This window comes from Pristis pectinata, chromosome 25 (assembly GCF_009764475.1).
Source record: "Pristis pectinata isolate sPriPec2 chromosome 25, sPriPec2.1.pri, whole genome shotgun sequence".
Taxonomy (NCBI): domain Eukaryota; kingdom Metazoa; phylum Chordata; class Chondrichthyes; order Rhinopristiformes; family Pristidae; genus Pristis; species Pristis pectinata.
In genome coordinates, this window is record NC_067429.1 from 6,625,162 (window position 1) to 6,649,658 (window position 24,497).

General features: G+C 42.8%; 2 protein-coding genes and 6 non-coding genes across 8 annotated transcripts in view; 1 reads left to right on the top strand and 7 right to left on the bottom strand.

Moving 5' to 3' along the window:
* The window catches only part of LOC127582894 (ADP-ribosylation factor-like protein 5B), a 211,450-nt gene that overhangs the window by 121,627 nt on the left and 65,326 nt on the right, over positions 1–24,497 (bottom strand). The window lies entirely within an intron of this gene.
* Positions 1–24,497, top strand: part of LOC127582806 (dickkopf-related protein 3-like) — a 74,966-nt gene that overhangs the window by 16,969 nt on the left and 33,500 nt on the right. The gene's annotated exons all lie outside the window — the stretch shown is intronic.
* Positions 2,464–2,535, bottom strand: trnac-gca (transfer RNA cysteine (anticodon GCA)). The gene has a single exon. It is a non-coding gene; the product is annotated as a tRNA-Cys (tRNA).
* trnac-gca (transfer RNA cysteine (anticodon GCA)) lies at positions 4,220–4,291 on the bottom strand. The gene has a single exon. It is a non-coding gene; the product is annotated as a tRNA-Cys (tRNA).
* Positions 6,011–6,082, bottom strand: trnac-gca (transfer RNA cysteine (anticodon GCA)). The gene has a single exon. It is a non-coding gene; the product is annotated as a tRNA-Cys (tRNA).
* Positions 11,428–11,499, bottom strand: trnac-gca (transfer RNA cysteine (anticodon GCA)). The gene has a single exon. It is a non-coding gene; the product is annotated as a tRNA-Cys (tRNA).
* trnac-gca (transfer RNA cysteine (anticodon GCA)) lies at positions 13,998–14,069 on the bottom strand. Its single transcript has one exon. It is a non-coding gene; the product is annotated as a tRNA-Cys (tRNA).
* Positions 15,389–15,460, bottom strand: trnac-gca (transfer RNA cysteine (anticodon GCA)). Its single transcript has one exon. It is a non-coding gene; the product is annotated as a tRNA-Cys (tRNA).

Below are 24,497 nucleotides of genomic sequence, written 5' to 3' on the forward strand. Positions count from 1 at the left end.
TGTTTCCATTTAACTCTCCATCAACTCCCCTTTGATCCCTTTTGCCACTTACCCACTCTAAGGGGTAGGTTATAGCTGTCGCTTGACCCACCAGCACATCTTTGCAGTGTGGGAGGAAACTGGAGCATCCGGCAGGAATCCCATACATTGCTGGAGCCAATGTGCCAACTCCACGCAGATGGCACCCAAGGTCAGATCTGAAACAGTGAGACGTCCAGGTTTAATATTTCATTCCAGCTATTTCCTTCTGCAACAGAAGAGTAGAATATCTATTCATAAATGAGGGCTTTTGCTCTATATTGGTTCATTGAACAAGCAAATTACAAGCCCCAAAACCCATCACACATAGAGCAAGAACAAGCTTGGAAATGGTAAATTGGTAAATTTTGGTAAGTTGGTCAATTGAGCTATTTCCTTCTGCAACAGAAGAGTAGAATATCTATTCATAAATGAGGGCTTTTGCTCTATGTTGGTTCATTGAACAAGCAAATTACAAGCCCTAAAACCCATCACACATAGAGCAAGAACAAGCTTGGAAATGGTAAATTGGTAAATTTTGGTAAGTTGGTCAATTGGTTTATTATTGTCAAATGTACTGAGGTACAGTGAAAAACTTTGCTTTGCGTGTCATCCATGCAGATCATTTCATTACAAAGGGAAAACAGTAACAAAATGCAGAATAAAGTGTGTTACAGTTACAGAGAAAGTGCAGTGCAGACAGAAAATAAGGTGCAACGGCCACGATGAGGTAGATTGTGAGGTCAAGAGTCCATCTTATCGTACTAGGGAACTGTTCAATAGTCTTATAACAGCGGGATAGAAGCTGTCCTTGAGCCCGGTGGTATGTGCTTTCAGGCCTTTCTATCTTCTGCCCCATGGAAGGGGGGAGAAGAGAGAATGTCCGGGGTGGGTGGGGTCTTTGATTATGTTGGCTGCTTTACCGAGGCAGTGGGAAGTGTAGACAGAATCCGTGGAGGGGAGGCCAGTTTCCGTGACACATTGAGCTGTGTCTGCAAATTAGTTTCTTGCGGTCATGGGCAGAACAGTTGCCGTACCAAACTGCAATGGTCCCGGATAGGATGCTTTCTACGGCGCATCAATAAAAATTGGTGAGGGTCAAAGGGGATGTGCAAAATTTCTTTAGCCTCCTGAGGAAGTACAGGCACTGGGATTGAGCTATAGCATATTTAATTCAGAATTAACTTTGCAACCTTCCTTGGAAGAAAGAATAGATCATCACCTTCAGAAGGGAAAAGCAGAGGACAGCTCGAATTCGAAACAAGTATTTTTTGATCTCAAGTCAACTTGGTATTGGTATTGGTTTATTATTGTCACTTGTAACGAGGTACAGTGAAAAACTTGTCTTGCATACCGATCGTACAGGTCAATTCATTACACGGTACAGTTACATTGAGTTAGGGTGCATTGAGGTAGTACAGGTAAAAACAATAACAGTACAGAGTAAAGTGTCACAGCTACAGAGAAAGTGCCACAGCTACAGAGAAAGTGCAGTGCAATAAGGTGCAAGTTCACAACAAGGTAGATCATGAGGTCAGAGTCCATTTCATCAGAATCAGGTTTATTATCACTGACTTATGACATGAAGTTTGTAGTTTTGCGGCAGCAGTACAGTGCAAACACAAAATCTATAAATTACAAAAATAAATAAATAGTGCAAAACCAAAAGGAATATTGAGGTAGTGTTCGTGCATGCCCTCTGAGCTGCTCCACTTCATGCTGAGTGTCAAGCCAAGAGCCTGGGAGATCAGCAGAAAGAGCTCCAGATCTTGACACAACTTCTGACTACATCCCTTAACTGACATTAAGGCATTAAACTGACGATTTTACTGCTTTTAGATTGTGGGAGCTTTCCGTGCACATCCTCCTTATTGCTACCAAATGTTGCAGCAAATTTTGGTGAGGAGTGATTACGACAAGGAGCAAGGATGGACTGGGAAACATTTATTTGTGAAACTTAACATGAGTGGAGGAGGCACCTGGATGTAAAGGGCCATGCACACCCCACCACTGAACTATTGCCCATAAATTGTGGGTGCTCTCATAGGAAGGAACCTGTTAACAGATTTAGATGTGAAAAATAAGCAGCACATCAGGTCAGTCTAATCTGAAGCAAAGATCTCTGGACATGTCACCAATTGCAGTTCTACCGGACTACACCACCGTATGTCAGTAAGCAAGTCATGAGACTGGAAGTCATAAGATGCAGGGGAAACAATTTCAGCTTATCACACAGTCTCAGACTCCCTTTAACTAAGGTGCATTAATGCAATCTAACATCAAAACACTTATACAGTCAATTTATCTTTGTTGTTGCCTGAGGTGGCACTGTTCAGCTTCCAGATGGTTGCCATCAACACACTTGTTTGTGACCAAGAGCAAGGATTGACCAGAAAGCACAAACTACATTAAATGACCTTTCTTTGTGGAAGATAAACTGGGTTAAGGGGGCACCTGGAATTGAACCAGGGACCTCTTGATCTGCAGTCAAATGCTCTACCGCTGAGCTATACCCCCCTGACAGAGATGCCTGAATTGGGACATACTAAGATGGATTGAAACCAGTTCAAGTTCTCCATACAATCGACACACGCATCTCTTAATTAGAATCCCCTTCCAGCCAGGAGAGTTTATCGTGACAAGTCATTATCAATTGATGCTCTCATCACGCCTACTAACAGGACATGCCCCGTAATCTCAGGCTCTGAATAACAGAGTTTCTTCATCAGTTCTGTACTATTTGTTTACTTCTATGGGCTTTGATCTCTGCACCATTTTATTTGGAAATACTAAATACACATCCGCGTGTTTGGCTGAAGAGCTTCATTGTGGAGCAGACCTTCCCAAGCCTCTGTTCAATTCCAACTTCCTCTTGGCCAGGACATGACTGCAAGGAGGAGAAGTTGTTTTCTGCTGGGGCTCAGACCTTTGGGAACCTTGGGTCAAAATCTGGCACTGAGCCAGTGTGTTAGAGAGTCCACCTCATCTGCCCCCACCCTGACCTTTGACAACACACAAGATGCTGGAGGATCTTGCTGCTGACCTTTGACATGTCCTCAACAAAAGTATTCTATCGAAAGCATCATAATTTCAAAAACCTGTTTTGGGTTTCTTCCTTGGACTCTTGTTGCTCCAACATCACAAACCCCTCCTTGTCTTTGGAAACAAGTGTAGAGTATCCAACCCTTGCAACTTTTCAATTGTGCAGTGACATTAGTGAGTGATCCATGGCCTAATTCTATATCCCACAACACCACTGCCTAGCAAAAATTCATTAATTTGAGTTTTCAAATAAACACCTAATTTAATGTCTGTATTGTTCACTGGATAACCACCTGCCCTTCAGGTGGAGATTGCATGGATTAAGATCCAAAAGGCAACATGAATAATCATTGAGGTGGCCCTTGGATTTGAACAGAGGCCATTTACTCTGCAGAAGAATGTGCTTCTATTGAACTAGATTCACTCACAACTACAGCAACACTAAGAGGAAGCAATGTGTTAACATTCCAACGTAGGGGAATAAAAGGAGCATGCCAATTTGAACTAAAGATCTCTGGAGGTGTAGTGAATTGGCAGGAGGTACAGAAGCCTGAAGTCCCACAGCAGAGGGTTCAAGAACAGCTACTTCCGTTCAACCATTCAGTTCTTGAACCAACCTGCACAACCCTAATCACTAGAGTTTAGCAACTTTGATCGCTTTGCACTAAAATGAACTTTTTCTTGTTCTAGTTGTGTTCTTTCTTGTAAAAATTGTGTATACTTTATTTTTAATTTATGTTTTTCTTGTGAATGCTGTTTATATGATGCTATGTACCTGTGATGCTGCTGCAAGTAAGTTTCTCATTGCACCTGTGCACACGTGCACTTGTGCAGATGACAATAAACTCGACTTTAACTTTGAAGTGCTTTTCCACTGAGGTACATCCTTCACTTAGGGGATCGAACCATGAGATTGGAAATCATAAGGTGCAGGACAAACAATTTCAACTTTCCACACAGTCCTGGTCTCTTGCCCTTTCATTGGGATGCATTAATCCATAAGCTGATTTAAAGCACTTAAATGGTCAAAATCTGCAGCACATTGTCATCTACAGCAGTCCTGAAGGTTGATATATAGAGAAGAGTTTGGTAAATAACAATTGTTCCAAGAAGCAAGGCTTGACTAGGGAGTGTAAACTGGATTAAAAATACTAAGCTAAGGGGGCACCCGGATTTGAACCAGGGACCTCTTGATCTGCAGTCAAATGCTCTACCACTGAGCTATACCCCCATACAGTAAAGCATAAATTTGCAGATTTTAAAATGAAGTAAAAACAGTTCTAGCTTTGCACAAATTTCTACCCTTTCATCTTAATGGAGGCTGATTTCCCACCAGAAAGGTTCTTTCCCCACTCCCCGAGATCCCTATTCCATCAAATTATTCAATATCAAATAACACTCTCATCATTGCTGGTGAAAAGATGGTTCCCTAGTACCTCAGCATCTGACTAAGACTAACAGAGTCACTTCATAAATTCTGTGCTACGTATTTATTTCCAAAGAGACCTTGAGATGTGCACTATTTTATTCTGAAATGCTAAATATACATCCACCTGTCTGTCTGTACTGCTCCATTAATGTTTCAGAGTCCCTGGGCTCTATGTTCCAGGTCATTACCAGGTTTGAACCAGGGGGTTTTGGCCCAGCCCTTGAAATGTTCTTCATTGTGGGAGACTCCACAGAAATAGATCTCCTATCAAAGGATCATAATGTCAAAATCCTGATTTACATTTCCTCCTTGGTTTCCATGCTGGGGTGGGAATATTCGGGATCACACATCTCTCCTTGTTTTTAGTAACATGGAAACAAGAGTAGGGTATTCTAGTCCAGAAGTTCCTGAATCACTGCATAGTTTGAGCACAATGGTTTCTGCTATATCAGAATCTGGTTTATTATCACTGACATATGTTGTGAAATTTGTTGTTTTGCAGCAGCAGTACAGTGCAAGACATAAAGATTACTATTCGTTACAAAAATAGATAAATAGTGCAAAAAAGGACTAATGAGGTAGAGTTTGTGGGTTCATGGACCATTCAGAAATCTGATGGCAGAGGGGAAGAAGTTGTTCACAATCAATTCCTTGGTCTTGCTGACGTTGAGTGCGAGGTTGTTGTTCCGACACCTCTCAACCAGCTGATCTATCTTACTCCTGTACCTAGCAGTTAGCATAACGCTATTACAGCGCCAGTGACCGGGGTTCAATTCCCGCTGCTGCCTGTAAGGAGTTTGTAAGTTCTCCCCGTGTGTCTGCGTGGGTTTCCTCTGGGTGCTCCGGTTTCCTCCCACATTCCAAAGGTGTACAGGTTCGGAGCTGTGGGCATGCTATGTTGGCGCCGGAGGAGTGGCAACGCTTGCGGGCTGCCCCCAGCACATTCTCAGTAATGCAGAAAAGGATGCATTTCACTCTGTGTTTCAATGTACATGTGACTAATAAATATCTATCTATCCTCATCGCCTTCTGAGATTCTGCCAACAACAGTGGTGCCATCGGCGAATTTATAGATGGCGTTTGAGCTGTGCCTAGCTCAGTCATGATTGTAGAGAGAGTGGAGCAGTGGGCTAAGCACGCATCCTTGAGGTGCACCTGTGTTGATTGTCAGTGAGGAGGGACCCATCGCCCCTTTCTTCCTTAAGAATTTGTTTGTCTTTACCTTAAATACACCCAAAGACACCATTTCCCTTCTTCACTACCGTTTGAGGAAGTGATTTCCAAAGACTCTCGATTTCCTGAGATGCAGAGGTTCCCCTCATCTCTCTCTTAAATGGGCAACCCATTATTTTTAACAGGTGACCCCTACTTCTAGATTCTTCCACAATGGGAAATATCCACCCTATCAAAATCACCTCAGGATCTTAAATTGACCTGAACGCAATATACTGGCTACCCCCTTTCAGATTGTGGGGGAGGCTTCTAGCAGGGACATTTATTTGTGAAGTATAATGCAAATTGAGGGGGTATCCGGACTTGAACTGGAGACCTCTTGATCTGCAGTCAAATGCTCTACCACTGAGCTATACCCCCACATGGGAAGGTGAAAGCTTGATTAACAAGATGGAGCAGAAGCAATTTAGGTTTTCTCCACAATCAAGACATGTCATGTCGAGTTCATTGTCATAAGCTCAAGTTCGGTGAGGTACAGGTACAATGAAAACTTGCAGCAGCATCACAGGCATGTAGGTACAGACAACACACAGAATATAATTTATACATAAATTATATATGAAATTATACCATACAGTGCAAAAAAAGAAGGTGCAAAAGCAAGACTTTAGTGCAAAGAAAAACAAAGATACAATCAAAGACAAGTCCCTGGCAGTGCAAGAGGTGGTCCGTAGTATTCCGTTGCTGAGGTAGGGTTAGGGTTGTGCAGGTCGGTTCAAGAACCTGACGGTTGCAGGAAAGTAGCTGTTCCTGAACCTGGATGAAAAACGCAATGAAGGTCCTGACCCAAAACATTGACTGCCTGCTGTTCTCCACGGATGCTGCCTGGCCTGCTGAGTTCCTCCAGCATCATTGTGTTTTTCATCTAGATTCCAGCATCTGCAGTCCTTTGTTTCTCTAGTTCCTGATCCTGGTGGTGTGGGATTTCAGGCTTCTGTACCTCCTGCCTGATGATAGCAGCGAGAAGAGGGCATGACTGGATGGTGGGGATCCTTGGTGATAGATACCTCCTGTAGATGCTGGTAATGATGGGGAAGGCCCGTGATGGACCGGGCTGTGTCCACGACTCTCGTCAGCCTCTTGCATTCCTGTGCTTTGGAATTGCTGTACCAGGCCATGATGCAACCAGTCAGGATACTTTCAACAGTGCATCTATGGAAGTTTGTTAGAGTATTTGGTGACATGCTGAACCTCCTTAAGATTCTAAGAAAGTAGAGGCACTGGTGTGACTTCTTCCTGATTGCGGCAATGTGCTGGGCCCAGGACAGGTCATCCCATATGTTAACGCCCAGGAATTTGAAACTGCTAACTCTCTCCACCTCTGACCCAACCATGAGAACTGGCATGTGGTCTCCTGACTTCCCCTTTCTTTTACGATATTTTTTATTAAATCCATGAAAAAAATACAGAGTACATGCATCAAAAAAGAGAGTAAGAATACTGTTGAAAACATTGTGTTAAATCATATTTAGGATTACAATACTCTAGATTAATAATCACATGTAATAGTTAATAAAGGAAAAATTGGAATATTTTATTATAAAAAAAATCTACTCCCACTACCAAAAACCGAAGCTGTTTAATAAAAAAAAGGAAAAACCCTTGAAATGTAACTATGTCAGCCAATATCTGTATTTTAGTCACCAAATCAAAGGTTTTGAAAATAATTCAAAAAAGGTCCCCACAGGGTTTGTAAGTCTAAGTTAGGTTCAAGAATTGAACAACGGATCGTCTCCAGATTCAGGTGTGACATCACATCCCATAACCACTGAGCATGAGTGGGCGGAGTAACTTCCTTCCATTTAAGCAGCACAGCTCTCCCGGCTATAAGAGAAATAAAAGCCAGAATGTGTAGATCAGAAGCCTTCAAAGTTATATCTTTTTCTCCAATGATCCCAAATAATGCAGTCAAAGGATTAAGTTTAAAATTTATTTTAAAAAGTACAGAAAAAGTTTGAAACACCTCTGTCCAATATTTTTTAAGACTCTGACATGTCCAGAACATGTGAATTAAAGAAGCCTCTCCATTATTGCATTTGTCACAGTAAGGAGATATATTGGAATAAAAATGGGATAGTTTATCTTTAGACAAGTGAGCTCTATGGACCACTTTAAATTGAAGGAGAGAGTGATGAGCACATAATGACGAAGTATTAACCAATTTAAAAATTTCATTCCAAGTTTCCTCCGAAATTGACATCTGCAAATCTTGTTCCCAAGCGTTTTTAGTTTTATCTAGTGGCACCTTACTCATTCCTAGTAACCTGTCATAAATATTAGATATTGAGCCATTGTGAAAAGGTTTCAAATTAAAGATTACATCTAATAAATATTTATCAGAACTCATAGGAAAAGAATGTAATTGAGATCGAAGAAAATCTCTAATCTGTAAATATCAGAAAAAATTAGTTTTGGGTAAATTATACTTGGTAGACAATTGTTCATACAAAGAAAGGTTTCCTCCAACAAACAGATCCTGAAAACAAGTAATACCTAATTTGTCCCACTCTTTAAAAACTACATCAGTCACAGAAGGTTTAAAAAAATAATTAGAGAAAGAAAAACTCAGTTAAACCAAAATATTTTCTAAATTGTAACCAAATCCTCAAAGCGTGTTTAACTACTAAATTATCTGTTAGTTTATTTAATGATAAAGGAAGTGAAGAACCAAGCAGAGAAATAATAGAAATTTTTTTTAACAGAGTTAGCTTCCGAAGAAACCCATACTGGACAAGCCTCCTGATTAATGTAACTTAACCAAAACGTAAGATTTCGTATATTGACTGCCCAGTAATAAAACCTAAAGTTAGATAAGGCTAAACCTCCGTTCTTTTTATCCTTCTGAAGGTGAACTTTACTTAGTCTAAGATGTTTATTATTCCATATGTAGGAAGATATAATTGAATCAAGAGAGTCAAAGAAAGACTTAGGAATAAAAACAGGTAAAGCCTGAAATAGATATATAAATTTAGGTAAAATATTCATTTTAATAGCATTAATTTGGCCAATCAATGATATAGAAAGGGGTGACCAACTTGATAAAACCCTTTTCACATAATGCAGTAAGGTGAAAAATTTTTATTTAAATAAATGTTTATAATTTTTAGTAATTGACACCCCCAGATAGGTAAAATGATTTCTTACAGTTTTAAAAGGAATGTTAATATCAAATGTACCAGATTATTCAAAGGAAAAAGTTCACTCTTGTGTAAATTCAACTTGTATCCTGAAAAATAACTAAAGCAAGATAGAAAAGAAAGCATAGGAGGTAACGAGGCTTCAATATTAGATATAAAAAGTAGTAAATCATCAGCATATAACGAAACTTTATCCCCTTTCTGAAGTCAATGATTAGTTCCTTGGATTTGTTGACATTAACCAGGGGAGGTAGTTGAAGCAGACACAATAGCAATGTTTAAGAGGCATTTAGACAGACACATGAACAGGCAAGGAACAGAGGGATACACATCATGTGCAGGCAGATGGGATTAGTTAGATTGACATCATGGTCGGCACAGATGTGGTGGGCTGAAGGGTCTGTTCCTGTGCTGTTCTTACTGATACCACCTGAGTTAAGGTTGTTCCTTTCTACTACGTTTATTCCATTCATTATTAGCAGTGTTACCCTGTCTACTTTTCATTTTACCTGTCTGTACTGAAAGAAAAGAACCCTAGAATACTTAATTCACTTTGCAGCCACGTTTCTGTAATTGCTATTAGATCATACCATAATACTTTGTAATGCTTCACCTACCTCGTTGTAAATACAACACACATTCAGATAAAGAACCTTTAATGTCATCTTTTTACCATTTTTCTCTATTCTACCTCTAACCGGAGATGTTTCCCTTTGTTTGTTTGCTCGACCTCACCATTACCCATTTTTCTTCACTGCACTGTATCAAACAGTTTTTCACAGACCTGCAGCCTAAGATGTATTTTGAAATGTTTTGTGCTTCAGGATTGAATGAAAACATTGAGACCAAGCTGAAAGCAGGGCAGAGAAAAGTAAAATGGGTGATCTCAGTTCAGGAGAAAGTTAGACAAATATTAGCTGAACTGCTTTTAGAAAAGACTTGAATCTCCCATCAAGTTGTTTAATTATTACTGATTATCATAATGACAGATCAGCAACAGGGTAATTGCAGGTAGATTTACTTAAGATCCACAATTTAAAGATTAGTGAGTGGACCAACAGATTTAAATTGGGAAAGCACCTAATTTAAAGTCAAATACTTTTCCACTGAGCTATTGTGCCAAAAGCTGGATGAATTCCCAGAGTTTGATGAGACGTTCAGCAGGTAGCTATTAATGCAAGGGAGGAGATTAAGATATTTAAGATATTTTTTTATTACTCACATGTACATCGAAATGCTCAGTGAAATGTGTCTTTTTGCATTACTGACTTTGTGCTGCGGGCAGCCCGCATGTGTCGCCACACTTCGAGCGCCAACATAGCATGCCCACAGCTCCTAACTCGTACGTCTTTGGAATGTGGGAGGAAACCGGAGCACCCGGAGGAAACCCAAGCAGACATGGGGAGAATGTACAAACTCCTTACAGACAGTGGCCGGAATTGAACCCGGGTTGCTGGCACTGTAATAGCGTTACGCTAACCGCGATACTACTGTGCCAATCCTGCTGGGACTCTGACAGAAACTTTCAAATCTTCTCTGGTTACAGAAGAGGTGCTAGATAACTGGAGCACAGCCAGTGTGGTAGCCTTAACCAAGGAGGGCAACAGGGTCACGGGCCAGTGAATCTAACAACAGGGGTATGGAGATTGTTGGGGAAAAAACTAGGAAACGGATTAATGAACTTGGAGAGGCAAAGGTTAACCAAGGATAGAAACATGGTTTTGTTAAGGGGAATTCCTGTCTCACTAATTTGATTGAATTTTTTGAAGAAGTTAAAAAATATGTCAATGAGCGTAGTGTAATTGATGTTGTTCACATGGATTTTAGAAAGGCTTTTGACATTGCTTCAAAATTCTCATGGGATTCAGCACAATTTTGCTAACTCAGTCCAAAATTGACTTGGTGACGGAGGCAGAGGGTGGTGGTGGAGGTTTGTTTGTCCAAAGCCTGTGACTGATGGTGTACCATAGAGATTGGTGGTGTTTGTCGCATGCTTTAATTATCTGGATGCAAGTATAGGTGGTATCAGTAGTAAGTTCATCGACGACATGAACGTTGGTTGGTAGTCTTTGGCCATAGAACAGTATCGATCAGTTGGGCAGAGCGGGAGGAATTTAATCCTGAAAAATGTGAGGTGATGCAGTTTGGTGGTGCTGACCAGGCTTGGGGACACACAATGAACAGTAGGGCCCTGGGGAGGACAAGGAGCAGAGGGACCTCTGATCTTGATGAATAGCAAAGGTTCTGCTGGGTCCGGTCCAACTTATAATTACTATAACAGAAGAAAATGCTGGAAAAACTTAGCAGGTCAGGCTGCATCTGTGGAGAGGGAAATGGTTAATGTTTCATGTTCAGGATCTACGACTAATTATGGTCACCAGAAAGCATTATGCTAACCGCTACATGTGACCCCTAGTTCTAGATTCTTCCACAAAGGGAAATGTCCACCCTATCAAAATCCCCTCAGGATCTTAAATTGACCTGAATGCAATATACTGGCTACCCCCTTTCAGATTGTGGGGGAGGCTTCTAGCAGGGACATTTATTTGTGAAGTATAATGCAAATTGAGGGGGTATCCGGACTTGAACCAGAGACCTCTTGATCTGCAGTCAAATGCTCTACCACTGAGCTATACCCCCACATGGGAAGGTGAAAGCTTGATTAACTTAAGATGGAGCAGAAGCAATTTAGGTTTCCTCCACAATTAAGTCATGTCATGTCGAGTTCATTGTCAAAAGCTCAAGTTCGGTGAGGTACAGGTACAATGAAAACTTGCAGCAGCATCACAGGCACGTAGGTACAGACAACACACAGAATATAAATTACACATAAATTATATATAAAATTATACCATACAGTGCAAACACAAAAGAATGTGACTTTAGTGCAAAAAAAAACAAAGATACAATCAAAGACAAGTCCATGGCAGTGCACGAGGTGGTCCGTAGTGTTCCGTTGCTGAGGTAGGGTTAGGGTTGTGCAGGTTGGTTCAAGAATCTGACGGTTTCAGGAAAGTAGTTGTTCCTGAACCTGGATGAAAAACACGATGGAGGTCCTGTCCGGAAACATTGACCGCCTGCTGTTCTCCACGGATGCTGCCTGGCCTGCTGAGTTCCTCCAGAAGGACTGCAGCAGTTCAAGAAAGTGGCTCACCACTACCTTCTCAAAGGCAATTAGGAGTGAATGATAAATGCTGGCCTTTTCACTGATGTCCAGATCCTGAAAAAAATGAATATATAACTAAAAGGCAACAAGAAAAGCTTCTCCACCCAGTTCATGAAACTAAAGTCTCTCACTACTGGAATGATTCTGAACGATCTACTCCTGCTCATATTTCTTATGTTCTTTGGTGATCTCAATTCAAGAAAATATTAGACAAATACTCACAAAATTGCTTTAGAAGAGACTACATTGTGGAAAAGTATTAATTATTTCTGGCTATTATCACAGAATCAATGTGAATACTTTAAAGACTGGTGAGCAGGTACCCAGATTTGAACCAGGCATCTCTTGAACTACAATCAAATGCTCTACTATTGAGCTATTGCTCATAGATAATATGTGACCACCTAATGGCCATTATTAGCAATGGTGCAGGCTAAAGGCACCAGAACTGGTAGCATTTTAATTTGTTTAGTTGGTCAGCCAATGTCTCTAGTAATCCAGTAATTGTCATTTGGGGAGCAGCTGGATTTGAATCAACAATCGCTGGAACCAATCTACAGCAGAGTGTCCAATTCCTTTACATGCTAATGTTCTCCTTGTGCTCTACAACCAACTTTTCTCTCAAAGACTGGATTGCAATCTCCCTGTCTGCAACCCTCACCCAAAGTCACCTCCAACCACACAGAACCAATGTCCTCCCATCAGCTGATTGTCCTGTCAAGACACCCTCTAAATGCCCCGCCTGTCCCCTCTCACTGATCCTTGGCAGCCACCTTTCACCCTGATCATCCTTCCAAACCCATCCCCCAGTACTGGTCCATCAAAGTTAACATTGTCTCTCTTTCCATGGATGCTGACTGAACTGCTGAGTGTTTCCAGCACTTGCTGTTTTTATTTCTGCTTATTAGATCTGCAATTTAAAAATTTTCTTTTGCTGACTAAGGTCCTGAAGTGTCTTAGGATGGATGCGGAGAGGATGTCTCCACATGTAGGAGAATCTAAAGCTCGGGCTCACTGTTTTATAATAAGGGGGCACTTGCCCCTGAAACACAGATGAGGCAGAATATCTCTCTGTGTGTCATGAGTTTTTGGGACCCTCTTCCTCAAAGGGCAATGGAAGCAGAGTCTTTGATTATTTTTAAGGTGGAGGTTGATAAGCAAGGGGATGAATGGTTAGCATGTGTAGATGGTAATCTAGAGTTGAGGTTTTAATCGCGATCTGTTTAATTGTTGGAGCAGGTTTGAGGGGCCAACTGATTTACTCCTGATCCTAATTCATACGGGCTGTGAGGAATTTCAGTAGATATGCAGTAGCTGGGATGTTAGCTCCAGCAATCACAACCATCTCTCTTTATGTGAGGAGGGACTTCAGCCATTGTAGTGTTTTCTCCTTGATGTTCAGTGCCTTCATTTTACCAGGGCTCCCTGGTGCCATGCCCAGTCAAGCATTGTCTTGATCTCAAGGACAGTCTCTCTTGCCTCACCTCTGGAACTTGCCTGGGGCAAGGCTGTGATAAGGTCTAAGGCTGAGCGATCATGATAAAACCTAAAATGTTCTTTGGTAAGCAGGTTATTAGTGAATAGGTGTAATGTTGGTGAGAACCTCCATCATTTTGCTGATGATTGAATGTAGACCAATTGGGCTGTAATTAGCCAGATAGGATTTGTTTTGCTTTTTGTACTTTCTCAAGCTTTTGGCCTGTTGATCTGCAAGTCACTGGGTTTACCACAGAACTATCACCCAAGGCACATCGTTATATAGGTTACTTCAGAATGGAACAAGAATATCAGACGAATCTGAAAGGCAGAACAGAGAAAAGTAAAACAGGTGATGTCAAAATTTTAGACAGATTTTAGCTGAACTGCTTTAAGAAGTCTTAATATGGAACTAGATTGTGCATGCAAACTATTACTAGTTATTATAATCACAGATTGGGGAGGGAGGAAAATCTGGATAACATAAAGATTGACAAGGGGGCACCCAGACTTGAACTGGGGACCTCTTGATCTGCAGTCAAATGCTCTACCACTGAGCTATACCCCCTAGACTGTTGGCCATTTGTAGCTGCAATGCAGGATAAAAACAATACCAGCAGCATTTTAACTTGGGGTACTTGACCAGCCAGTTTCTCTATTAATCCAATAATTGTTGTTTTGGGAACAGCTGGCTTTGAATCAATAACCCCTCGATCTGCAGCAAAATACTCCAGCAGAGCACCCAATACCTTCACATGCTGATGTTTCTGTAAGCTCCACACTAACATTTCTCTCAGAGACTAGATAGTGATCTCTCCGCCTTCAGCCCTTGCCCAGAACCATTCTTAACCACCAATTTAACAATCCAGTGTCTCAACCGATATTCCTATCAGATCATTGTCTTTATATCCTGACTCCCTAACCACCCTGCCACCCCTCTCTCCCTGATCTTCAGCAGCTAAATTTCATCCTGATCACCCTTCCAAACCCCGCCCTGACCCTTCTCTTACCAATACCAGTCTTTTAACTTACTCAGAATTGTTACCAAACAAAGAAGATTATTGGGCCCCTGTGTGAGTAATCTATGTGGTATCCCTTCTCACAGACGTTCAGTTCTTTTTCCATTCAAGTACATATCAAGTCCCCTTTTAGTACATGTTCCCTTTTCTCCCCTTGGTTGTGCATTCCAAACTCTAACTGTTCATTGAGATTTTTCCTCTCACTTTTGGTTCATTTGACATCCACCTTCATTCTATTTCCTGTGGTTCTTGACCCTCCAACAACAAGGAACACTTTCTGTTCATCTGAAAGAAGTGAGAAATACTTAGCAGGTCAGGCAGCATCTGTGGAGAGAGAAAGTTAATTTTTCAGATCGATGACCTTTCGTCAGAACTTCTGTGTTGAATTTCTTTCAATATAATTTGTTGTTCAACATCACCAAGGTTAAATCTAGTTCTCCCTACCAATGACACTGTGAGAGCCTTCATTAGAACAACTGCAGTGGTTTAAGAAGGCAGCTCACCATCACCTTCTCGAGGGCAATTGGGGATTAATAATAAAAGCCAGTCATGCTAGTCACACCTTGATGCTAAAAAATGAATGAATAAATTAAAGGGAACAATCTCAGCTTTTCCAACTTACCCTCATCTCTGGGATGATTTCAGAAACTTTTTCTTTGCACCGTTTCTTCAGGTCTTTCCAACTAACATAATATCACTGAATCTGCCTTTTCCTCGTTGCGTGTTGTGAGAACTTGCTCTTCACTGACTCCAGATCATTACATTAAGTCAAGCATTTGTTCAGTAGTGACCATGACCAGTAACGTGAAATGCCTTCAGAAGGAAAATTTAATTGGGAACCCTTGCATACAAGTGATGAATCAAATTGAGGGGGCACCTGGATTTGAACCAGGGACAGTTTGATCTGCAGTCAAATGCTCTACCACTGAGCTATACCCCCATGTGCCAACTGGCCATGATGCAAGCTTCAGGTGCAGTAGAAACACTTGCCACACAACCCCTGCCCTCTCCTCCCCTCTATTTGGGCACCACAGTAGTGTAGCGGTTAGCATAACGCTATTACAGCACCAGTGACCCGAGTTCAATTCCGGCCGCTGTCTCTAAGGAGTCTGTACATTCTCCCGGTAACTGCGTGGATTTCCTCCGGGTGCTCCAGTGTCCTCCCATATTCCAAAGGCGTACGGGTTAGGAAGTTGTGGCTGTGCTATGTTGGCGCCAGAACTGTGACGACACTTGCAGGGTGCCCTCAGAACATTCCACGCAAAAGATGCACTTCACTGTGTTTAGATGTACACATGACTAATAAAGATCTTAATCTTCACAATTCCAGCCAAAAGGTGGATCTTCTCTCCCCTCCTCCCCCGCACCTGCCCATCGCTATCTCTTACCTGCATCTACCTATCACCACCTTGTGCCCACCCCGCCTCCCCTATTTTGTCCACCTATCACTGCTCTGCTTTTCCCTCCCATATATTGGGCTTCCTCTTTTCCTATCTTCGGTCCTGAAGAAGGGTCCTGACCCGAAACGTTGGCTGCCTGTTTTTCTCCACGGATGCTGCCCGGCCTACTGAGCTCCTCCAACATCATCGTGTAACTGTTAGCTTTAAAATGCACCTTCACCGGTCCTTGCTTATACTGAAGCCAGGCTTTTCCTTAACAGTTGGTAAGACTGGTGATACATTTTCTACAAATACAATGGATTGGGTAGATGTGGAGTTGATGTAACCCCTAACTGGTGTGTCTAGAACGAGAGCTCACAGACTCAAGATGAGGAGTCAGCCAGTCACGACAGGGAGGAGAAATTTCTCTACGCGCAGGTTGGTGAATCTTTGGAATTCTCTACCTGAGAGAACGGTGGAAGCTCAGCTGCTGAGTCTCCACAAAGCTGTGTACAGATTTTGTCCCTTTATTTAAGGAAGGATATATCAGCATTGGAGGCAGTCCGAAAGTAAGTCGCTCGACTAATTCCTGGGAAGAGAGGAGAAAGAAGATAGATCTGTATTTTTTAAAGGTGAGGTGATCTTATTGAAACAGAAAAGGTCCTGAGGGGGTAAGACAGGATAGAAATTCGGATTGTTCTAATGGTGGGAGAGTCTCAAACAAGGGGACATGGTTGCAAGATTAGCGGCTGGTCATTTAAAACTGAGGTGCGTAGGAATTTCTTCTCTCAGAGGATGATGAATCTCTGGAACTCTCTGCCCCAGAGTGTTCTGGAGGCTAGATCATTGGAGCTATTTGAAGAGGTAGATAAACTTTTGAAAGATCAAGGAATTGAGGGTTACGGGGAACTGGCACAGAAGAGGAGTTGAAGCCAGCATAGATCAGCCATGATCATATTGAATGGTGGAGCAGGTCTGAGGGGCCAAGTACTCACTCCTGATCCTGTTTTCTTGGTTACTGTGCATATTAAGTTTAAAGGTCAATAGGTTTTTGGATATTAAGGGAAATGAGGTATGTGCCGTTAGTGCAGAAGAATTGGAATTGGTTTATTATTGTCACATGTACTGATGGTACAGTGAAAAACTTGTCTTGCATACCATTCATACAAATCAATTCATTACACAGTGCATTGAGGTAGCACAAGGTAAAACATACAGAATGCAGAGTAAAGTGTCGCAGCTACAGAGAAAGTGCACTGCAGGTAGACAATAAGGTGCAAGGTCATAATGAGGTAAATGTTGCTGAGGTAGATAAAGATCAGTATATTCTTTATCAATTTGGATGCTATGGCAAACACAAGGGGCTGAATGGCCAACATTTGCTCTTATTTCAATCTGTTCATCAAGGCTTTTGAGTGTGTCACCACCTTGTGGGACGCCATGATAGTGTAAGCTGCTGGGAAATGAAAGATGGAAACACTCATCGGATCAGGAAAGACGTGCAGAGGTTGATGATCATTCAATACATTTGGATTTATTTTCTCAGAGGGTTAAGGAGGTTCTGCATCCGAACACTCTAATAAACTTCCACAGACATACTGTTGAAAGTATCCTGACTGGTTGCATCATGGTCTGGTACGGCAATTTGAATGCACAAGAAGCTGCAGAGAGTAGTGGACTCTGCCCAGTACATCACGGGCACATCCCTCCCCACCATCGGTAGTATCTACATGAGGTGCTGCCTGAACAAGGCAACATCATCAAAGATCCCCACCATCCAGGCCATGCCATCTTCTTGCAGTTATCATCGGGCAGGAGGTACAGAAGCCTGAAGTCCCACAAAACCAGGTTCAAGAACAGCTACATCCCTTCAACCATTCAGTTCTTGAACCAACCTGCACAACCCTAATCACTACCTCAGTATAGCAACACTATGACCACTTTGAGCACTTTGCACTGCAATGGACTTTGTGTTTTTTGATCTAATTGTGTTTTTGCTTGTATAATTTATGTTTAATTTATGTGTTTCTTGTGAATGTTGTGTATCTGATGCTCTGTGCCTGTGATGCTACTGCACGTAAGTTTTTCACTGCACCTGTGCACACGTGGACTTGTGCAGATGACAATAAACTCGACTTTTCTCCCATTTTCAGAACTCTCATTCCATCTGGATCGCTCCTTCTGTCATCTGGTAATGTTGTAATGCAATGGGCGTTTAGAATTGGGATGGTGCTGCCTATTAGGGTGTGGGAGATGAATAAAATGGAAGACTTCAAAAGTGACCTGGCTAAATACTTGGAGAAAATATTGCGGGAATTCAAAGAAAGATCAGAAGAGAAGGATAAACTGCATTGCCCTTCAGATGGAGAATTCAATATTGAGTCCAGAAGGCTGCAACATGCCCAGAGGGAAGATGAGGTGTTGTTCTTCAAACTTGCTCTGTGCCTTGTTGTAACAATGTAGAGGGCATAGCCAGATAATTCAGAGTGAGTGGAGGATGGCGAATTAAAGTAGCAGGCATCCAGAAGTTCAGAGACACAAGAGACTGCAGATGCTGGGATCTGCAGCAAAGAACAAACTGCTGGAGGAACCCATCTTGAGACTGTGAACCCTTGTCCTAGACCCCCCCAGCCAATGGATACATCAACTCCACATCTACCCAAACCATTGTATTTGTCAAAAATGCATCACTAATCTTATCGTCGCACAGTGAAAGTGGAGCCACAGGTGGTGAAGAAGGCTTCTGGCACGCTGACCTTCATCAGTCAGGGCATTGAGTAGAAAAGTTGGGAGGTCATGGTGTAGTTGTACCGGATGCTGGTGAGGCTGCACTTAGAGTATTGTGTCACCCTGCTATAAGAAAGATGTTATTAAACTGGAAAGATTTACAAGGATGTTGCCAGGACTACAGGGACTGAGTTATTGGGAGAAGGAGGTTGGACAGGCTTGGACTTTATTCCTTGGAGCATAGGAGACTGAAAGATGATCCTATAGAGGTGTATAAAATCATGAGGGGCATAGATAGGGTGAATGCACAGTCTTTTTCCCAGAGTTTGGGAATCAAGAACTATAGGTTTAAGGTAAGGGGGGAAAGATTTAATAGGAACTTGAGGGGCAACTTTTTTACACAAAGGGTGATACGTATGTGGAATGAGCTGCCAGAGGATGTGGTTGAGGAGGGCACAATGACAAACTTTGAAAGACAGTTGGACAGGTACATGGATAGGAAAAGTTTAGAAGGTCCACAATCAGAGCAGCTATGATCTTATTGAAAGATAGAACAGGCTCAAGGGTCATATAGCCAACTCCTGCTCTGAAAGTGAAAACGGAGCAGGTTGAAGAAACTCAGTGGGTCAGGCAGCATCTGTGGAGAGAGAAGCAGAGTTGCTCTTTCTGGCCAATGACCTTTCATCAGAACTCTATTTTCTTGATGGACTCCCAAAGTGTGAGTGGCCCAAGTCTCTGTGAGATGTGGGCTGATCGAGGGGCCAGAGTTAACAGCATGAGGTCCAGAACATGCAAAGAGAACCCAGTCAATGAAGGGACCCATGATAAACTATTTCCATCAGGCTGACCTTTGAAGAATGAGACTGAGAGATGCTGATAGCTAGACATTAATGCCAGATGTGACTTTGCTGTCTCATTCTGAACCCTGCATTTTTCTGTGTGAATGGTGAAGGTGAGAGACCATATCCAAAGTGGCAGTGTAGGAAATGTGCTCTGCGTGACATCATTTGGAATAATGTGTTCAGTTTTGGTCACCCTGCTATAGGAAAGATACCATTAAGCTGGAAAGAGTGCAGAAAAGATTTACGAGGACTCAAGGGATTGAGTTATAAAGAGAGGTTGAACTGGCTATGATTTTATTCATTGGAGTGTAGGAGAATGAGGGGTGATCTTATAGAGATGTATAAATCATGAGGGGTAGAGATAAGGTGAATGCACTTTTTTTCCCCAGGGTTGGGGAATCAAGAACGAGAAAGTATATGTTTAAGGTGAGAGGGGAAAGATTTAATAGGAACCTGAGGGACAACTCTGTCACCCAGAGGGTGGTCCGTGTATGGAATGAGCTGCCAAATGAAGTGGTTGAGGCAGATACACTACTTAAAAGGCACTTGGACAGGTAGATGGACAGGAAAGGTTTCGAGAGATATGGGCCAAACAAGGGCAAACGGGACCAGCTGAGGTGGGCACCTTGGTTGGCATGGACCAGTTGGACTGAATGATTTGTTTCCGTGCTCTACAACTGTGTAACTCTGTGACTCTATCTGTTCTTTCACTGATGCTAGGCAGTCAAACTTAGACGACTTGCACAGGGAACCCAGGCTGATTACCCTGCTATCTTTTAAACCAATTTCTTTGCATCATTTTGTTGTTTTAGGCTCATCGCTGTATTTATTGTTGTGTTTATTATTAGCATGTACACTGTTTACTCTGTGAGCTTCGCACGAGCAAGGAATTTCATTGCACCCTGGTGTATAGGACAACATACTAAATTAAATCCGCTTCCACCAAGAAGCTTTCACTTCCGCAACCAACCCTGGGAAAACTAACTTTATGCATGATTTGTGCACGAAAAATGTGTGCAAATTGATCCGATTTCTCAAATAAGAAATATTCTTTATTCTTATTATGGTTGCTTCTTCAGCATGCACGGTAGTATAGTGGTTAGCGTAACGCTTTTACAGTGCCAGCGACCTGGGTTCAATTCCGGCCACTGCTTGTAAGGAGTTTGTATGTTCTCCCCGTGTCTGCGTGGGTTTCCTCCAGGTGCTCTGATTTCCTCCCACATTCCAAAAACATACGGGTTAGGAAGTTGTGGGCATGCTATGTTGGTGCTGGAAGAGTGGCGACACTTGCGGGCTGCCCCCAGAACACTCTACACAAAAAGATGCATTTCACTGGGTGTTTTGATGTGCATGTGACTAATAAAGATACCTTAAACAGGATAAGAAGCATTTGCACCTTCTTGCTTCCATCAGCAAGTGCAGTCCTCATTTGCAACTAGTGTTTAACCTATTCCCACCTCTTAATAATTAACAATCCAAAGCACTTGAGCCCACAAACCTGATTCAATTCCAGAGGATTACGCAGTTTAATGGGAATTACTGTTTGCTTGCCTCTTGCCAACTGCTTCCAAAGAACTGCTTTGACCAGACACAAGGTGCTGCTCTGAGCACTCTGCAGGGATCCAAACCACACGTCTGTAACGTGGCTGCTGTGTCAAAGTGGAGTTATTAATCTGGCTGGGGAGTCTCGACCACGGGTCACAGTTTCAGAATAAGGAGCCAGCCATCTAGCACTGAGGTTAGGAGAAATTAGGTCAATCTTTAGAATTCTCTATCCCGGACAGTTGTAGAAACTCAGTTGTTCACTGAAGTTGTACAGCATGGGAAACAGGCCTTTTGGCCCAACTCGTCAATACCGACCAAGTTACTTGCCTGAGCTAGTCCCATTTGCTTATATTTGGCCCACATCCCTCTAAACTGACAGACTTGGGACTCCAGACCCCCCAGGGAGTGAGTGCAGCAGCTGAAAGCTCATGGAACATCTATGGTTTCAAGTTTCTGGGCGACAACATCTCAGAGGACCTACCTTGGGCCCAACACATTGATGCAATCATGAAGAAGGCACACCAGTGGCTCTACTTCACTAGGAGTTTGAGGAGATTTGGTATGTCACTGAAGTCTCTTGCAAATTTCTACGGATGTACTGTGGAGAGCATTCTGACTGGTTGCATCACCGCCTGGTACGGAGGCTCCAATGCACAGGATCGAAAGAGGCTGCAGAAGGTTGTAAACTCAGCCAGCTCCATCAAAGGCACAGCCCTCCCCACCATCGAGGACATCTTCAAGAGGTAGTGCCTCAAGAAGGCAGCATCCATCATTAAGGACCCTCACCACCCAGGACGTGTTCTCTTCACGTTACTACCATTGGGGAGGAGGTACAGGAGCCTGAAGACCCACACTCAACGTTTCAGGAACAGCTTTTTCCCCTCCCCCATCAGATTTTTGAATGGTCCTTGAACCCATGAACACTAGCTCCTTATTCCTCTTTTGCACTATTTACTTATTTTTGTAACTGAGCGTAATTTTTGTCTTTATATCCTGTACTGTACTGCTGCCGCAAAGCAACAAATTTCACGACATATGTCAGTGATAATAAACCTGATTCTGATTCTGAAACCTTTCCTATTCATGCACCTGTCTAAGCATCTTTCAACTGCCATAATTGTACCCGCCTCTACCACTTCCTCTGGCAGCTTGTGAGAGAAGGTTGCCCCTCAGGTCCATTTTAAATCTTTACCCTCTCACCTTAATGCCCCCTAGTTTTGGACTCCCCTACCCTGGGGAAAAGGCTGTGACCATCCACCTTATCCATGCCCCTCATGATTTTATAAACCTCTATAAGGTCACCCCTCATCCTCTTACACTCCAGGGAGATAAGTTTTAGCCTATCCAGTCTCTCCTTAGAACTTAAACAGAGATTGAAAGATTTCTGGCTATTAATGGGATCAGGGCTATGGGGATAGCGCAGGAAAACGGTGCTGAGGTCAATGATCAACCATGAACTTGATGCCTCCTCTTGCTCTTAATTAGGTTCATAAATCATGGATACAGGCCCTTCAGCCCACTGAGTTCATGCTGAAAATCATGCCCCCATTTATGCTAATTCCACTTTTATTTCCCCACATTCCTCTCAACTCTTCTCTTCCCCCCCCCCCCCCCCCCACCGATTCTACCACTCACCAACACACTAGGAGCAATTTACAGTGGCCAATTAAACTACCGACCCACGTGCCTTCAGAATCCTCAAGAGGTATTTAAATTGAAAAATGTTTGCCCCCGTACTAAATCAGCACCCAGCAAAGATCCCTTCAACTCTGTATAAGAAATGAAGAGTTTGCTGAGTGTTGCAAAAAGTACCTAGAAATACTCCAGACAAGTGTTGGCAACTGCTGTGATTACTGAGTTATGTAGAGAGGTTGAGCAGGTTCGGACTTTTCTCATTGGAGCTCAGGAGAATGAGGGGTGATCTTGTAAAATCCTGAGGTGTATAGACAGGGTGAAGGCACTCAGCCTTTTTCCCAGGGTTGGGGAATCAAGAACTAGGGGGCATAGCGCATTGCTGGCATTTATTGTCCATCCCTATTTGCAGTTCAGAGTCAACCACATTCTTGGAGTCAAAACTGAAAATGGGGAAACTCTCAGCTGGTCGGGATGCATCTATGGAAAGAGAAACAGAGTTAACTTTTCAGGTCTGAAACCCTTCATTAGAACTGGGAAAGAGAGATGAAATAAAAGATAATTTTAAGTTGCTGAGAAGGTGGTGGGAGGAAAGAACAAGTGAAAGGGAATATTGGATCTGGTGTCATACACAGGGCAGACCAGGAAAGGGCAGCAGGTTTACTTCCCTGAAAGGCACCAGTGAACCAGGTGGGTTTTTGCAACAATCCAGTAGCGTTGTGCTAAGATTTGTTTTGATCCTTATCGCCATCTGAGATTCTACCAACAACAGTGGTGTCGTCGGCAAATTTATAGATGGTGTTTGAGCTGTGCTTAGCCACACAGTCATGAGTGTAGAGAGAGTAGAGCAGTGGGCTAAGCACGCATCCTTGAGGTGCACCTGTGTTGATCGTCAGTGAGGAGGAGACATTATTGTCAATCCAAACTGACTGTGGTCTCCCGATAAGGAAGTCAAGGATCCAGTTGCAGAGGGAGATACAGAGGCCCAGGTTTTGAAACCTGTTGATTAGTACTGAGGGGATGATGGTGTTGAACGCCGAGCTGTAATCGATAAGCAGCAGCCTGACGTATGTCTTGTGGTTGTCTCGGTGCCGCAAAGCCAAGTGGAGAGCCAGTGAGATTGAGTCTGCTGTAGACCTGTTGTGGTGGTAGGTGAATTGAAGCGGGCGATAGCTTACCCTGCTCTTCTTGGGCACTGGAATGATTGCTGCCCTTTTGAAGCAGGTGGGAACCTCACACCACAGCAGTGAGAGGTTGAAGATGTCCTTGAGCACTCCAGCCAGTTGGTCAGCACAGGTTTTCAGTACCCGACCAGGTACACCATCAGGGCCCGAGGCCTTGGGAGGGTTCACCCTCTTGGTGTTCGGACATCGGCCTCTGAGACAGAGATCACAGGGTCATCGGATGCTGTGGGGATTTGCTGTAGTGTTATTCTCCCTTTCAAAGCGTGCATAAGAGGTGTTGAGCTCATTGGGGAGTGAAGCATCATATGCTGTTAGGTTTCGCCTTATAGGAAGTAACGGGATGCAAACCCCGCCACATCTGTCGTGCATCTGATTGTGTCTCTAGCTTCAATTGGAATTGCCTTTTCACTCTCATGATGGCCTTCCATAGGTCGCACCTGGACTTCTTGGAGGGTTCTGGATCGCTGGTCTTGAACGCAACAGATCTAGCCCTCAGCAGACTGCGAATCTCCTGGTTCATCCAGGGCTTCTAGTTTTGGGAAAACTTTTTGATTATACTAACTGAAGTGAGAGAGGTAGATAACTCTATCATCTAACACATTAAGAGGACACACTGACCTGCAGTCAAATGCTTCACCACTGACTTACACGTTCGGATAATTAGGCTG